The sequence below is a fragment of the Hydra vulgaris genome, chromosome 06 (assembly GCF_038396675.1).
Source record: "Hydra vulgaris chromosome 06, alternate assembly HydraT2T_AEP".
Lineage (NCBI taxonomy): Eukaryota > Metazoa > Cnidaria > Hydrozoa > Anthoathecata > Hydridae > Hydra > Hydra vulgaris.
In genome coordinates, this window is record NC_088925.1 from 55,434,400 (window position 1) to 55,438,671 (window position 4,272).

The window sequence follows — 4,272 nt, forward strand, 5'->3', positions numbered from 1 at the left end:
TACGATTTTTATTTCAAAATGATTTTTTCAGCTTTAGTGGAAGAGGGGGAGGGAGGGTGGATGCCCTTCCCCATAATATAATGGTTGAAACGCAACATCTTGCAATACATTATTAAATGTTTTTATACTAATTTCTGCGCTACGCATATAAAAAAAAATGGTATGAACAAGAATCTTTTTTTTTAAAACACAACGAGCTTAAAAGGACAATCTTTAAAATAAAGACAAAATTTGTGTCACTAGGATAAACGGTTCCCGGTAAGTCGAGCGCCAGTTAGCTCGACCTTTTATTACCTCGAATATCCTTGAAATAAGGACAAAACAAGGAGGTATAATAGACTGGAGGGCAAACGAAGTTAAAATACGTCATTTCTCAAGGAACAGTCTAAGTAATAACATAATTTTCTTTTAAACACCCCGTAATTATCATAATTTAAAGTTAATCAATCGCATTCCACTTTAAACAAAAATTATCCAATGATATTGTTTCAAAACGTCTGAAGCAATTGAAGCATTGCAAATACAAGATGGAGATTAAAAAAATTCGTAAACAATACTTGGAGTTAGTTTATTGTTATTATTTTATGTTGTGCTTTTTGAACAACTAATAATAAATTTCTAGACTAAAATCGATTTAAAGCCGGATTTAAAAAAGGTATTTTCTCTATATCAAAAATATAGAAATTTATTTTTAAATCCAGCAAAAATACTATAACACAGAATAAAATCCTGGAAAGTTATAATAAGTTCTTTGCCGAAAAAACGTTCTTTATGAACGGAATAAACCTATAGCTAAACGGGGAAGCAAAAGCTAAGGTTTAACCAAATAGTAGAAATTGTCTAAACTTTTGATAATTTACGTTTTAGATAGTTAAACCTACAAAAATCTCGACTTACTAAGTTGGTCTACAAAAAGGACATCTACAAAAAAGTGGAACTAATTTTCAGATAACCTACTAAAGACCTAAATCGTTTTCAACCAATTATAGACTTTTTTGTTTTCAACCGATTTATGACTTTTTCGTTTCGACCGATTTATTTTTCGACCTATTTTATAGATTTTAATTTTCAATCGATTTGAGATAAATTAATTTTCAACCGATTTTCTGGTCTGTGTTTTTAACGTTGTTTTTTTTGAACTACGAAATTTTTTTTTAAATTAACAATCAATAAATTTTCCAAGCATTCATCAAACCTTATACCTCCCGATTCTGAAGACAGCGTTTCAACCACTGCGCCAAGGCTGATCAAATTTAGCTCGTATTCAAATCAACAACAAAATATACAAAATACATACCGGAAAGGGGTAGTTATAAAATTGAAAATACAGTAAGTTGAATATTAAGTAGGTTGAAAATCCAGTATGCCAAAAATACAGTAGGTCAACGATTTAGTAAGTTGAAAAATCAGTAGTACATGTTTTAATTAGGTGTAAGTGTAAAAATCAAAAACTATCGGTTGAAAACCAAAAACGTCATAATCTACGATTTACTAAATTTCAAAAAAAGGTTGAGTTATAGGTCACCGATATTTAGACCTAGTATCGAAGTATTCAAAAAACGATTACGTAAAAAAAATCGCGAAAAAAAAGAAAAAAAAGTATTCAAAAATCGCGAGCTACGTAAAGTAGCTCGCGATTTTTGTTGTGATAACTACTTGATAGTTGGAGCAATTGTTAAAAACTTATTAGTCAACTTTTAAGAGAGTAATCCATTATAATTACAGCTTACAAAGGTTACAAACCACTTTTCAAAATTTTCCTTTTTCAACGCAAAGGCGTCATTTTGACTTGCCGCTGGAATAATTATACTACAAAGACTGTACTACAATTTCAAACAATTTTCGCCTTGGTTCTCCCTCCAATCTATTATACCTCCTTGGCTTGATAGATTGATATTAAAATTTTCCGGTGAAGTCAAACCTTGGATAATAAGAACTTCAATGTATCGATCTTTTTTTTCGACCCCCTTCAGCAAATTTCTTCGAATAAATTGAACTTTTTGGGTGGGAGTTAAAGTAATTGACATAATTAATATAAAAAAAAAGTCGTTCTATACAAAGAATAAATAAGAGTAGCCTAATAATTTCTTTACTTTTTTGTTGTATTTAGATCCGAATAGAATAGATCGTTATCAGGAGTAAAATAATGCTATAATAAAACTGTTCAAAGATAAATCATGATAAAACCATTTAAAAAAATAAATAATAATTTAATGAATTTCTGAATAAACCTTATTAACGCAATTTTATTATCGAATAATAAATAAGACATTGTGTCGCTAAACGTTTTTGATGGTTAACTTTTGACTGTACAGCGTGAAAACAATCCGTTACTTCATTCATTGAAACATTAGTATAATGGTTTAATTTTAATTTATATCTTCTTGCATTGAATCAAGAAAAATTGTCTTGGCTAATAACTAATATCTATCAGCCAAAGTTTGACTTTACGAGAATTCGCTTTAGTCAAACGTGAAATATGACTTTTTGTGACTAGATTTACATTTTATTAGAAAAAGACTAACATAAAAAAAAAGGTCTTCGTTTTTAAACGTGCCCACTAGGTGCCCCGTAATTTTTGAACACTAAAAAATTATACAATGAAACTTAAAATTTCTCGATGAGTATAAGTCTAGTTGAAAATTGTGCAAAAATATTTCATCAACTTGTTGCTCTCACGTTTGGGGCAGGAGGGGGCGAACATTTTGGGGCTTTTTTGTTCCCTGGCTCCAATAACCGCAATTTTTTTGCAAAGCATTTTTATTTGACGTAAGTTTAAACATATAAATGTTTGGAGTTAGCTTCGTGTCTGGAAGTTAGATATCTCGAAGACCAAAAAATGCTGGATCCGCCCCTGAGTACAATACTAAGTAAATGAAAAAGTACACATTCAAAAAAAGTCTTAAAAAGTAAAAATACACAAAAAAAAAAAAAAAAAATACTCAATTACAGTAGCGCAAGTAAATGTATCTAATTAAAGACCTTTTTAATAATATAACAATAATGTTATATATCATTATCAATCTTCAATACTATAATTATCAAATTACAATCTTCAATACTATAATTATAGTATTGAAGATTGCCATTAGTTTTGTATGCGCACCAAAGTTCATGGTACAACTCCCAGGCTAAAAAACTGTCTGAAAAAACTACGTATAGTTAGTTTTTTGTATTTAGTCAATATTTGTTGACATTTCTTTTGGTAACTTTCTTGAAAAATGTTCACAATGTAAAACACAAAGCTCCAATGAATCGTTAAATCAAATTATGCAAGATTTATAAACAATATACATCTTAAAAGAACTGCTCTAAGTATTGAAGTCGGATCAGTTGTTCTAAGTTCTAGAATGGATAACAACTTTTTAATAACTTTTTTTAATGAGTAGGAAATGACATAGTAAGTGTGTAAAATTGGTGTCCTGACGTAAACAACAATTTTGCCCACTACGACATTAGTAATAGTGGGCAAAATTGTTGTTTACGTCAGGACACCAAACGAGTTAAAGCAGAAAAGCAATGCAACCATAAACCAAAATCTAGAAAAAATAGTTAATAGTAATACAAAATGATTTTTGTAATCAAAATAAAACTTTAGTTTGAATAATTTAAATAAATGAAGAACTTTGAACTTTATTTTTATATCTTTTTTTTAGTTGCATTTTTTTAAAATTAACTTTTCACTGTATTTGTATCTACCACATATGCTAGAATAATCTTTACTGCTAGTTTTGTTTGGTTATTTTTAAAGATATTGTGCTCTTGATTACCCCATATATTGCCCAAATTGCCAAAAATGCAAAATATATTATCGAGTTTTAGACCTAACATAAATCTTTTAGTCCACTACGCAGTGACACATGCAATATATCGCCAGCCAAAATTTCAATTAAAATTTAAAAATGGTTGCTTAAAAATCTTTGTCACCCTTTATCCCATAATCGGACCTTTAATGACTAATAAGTTAAACAATTTTTTTTTTTAATTTTATTTAATTTTTTTTAGCTTGCTAATGCTATATAGTAAAACGTAAGAAAGAAAGTCATTTGTGAAAATTTAATACAATTATTATTTTATAATTACTTTACCACCTATTAATTTTATTATTATCAACCGATAGCTGTATTATCATTAATTTGAATATATTTTATACGTTTTTAAAAAAAGTTTTTGAAAAGAGTAAAAAAAATTTCTCGATTTTTTAAACAAAGTGTCAACAAAATACATTCAAAGCAACTTCATGTGAAAAAAAAAAAAAAATTGTTTCAAAAG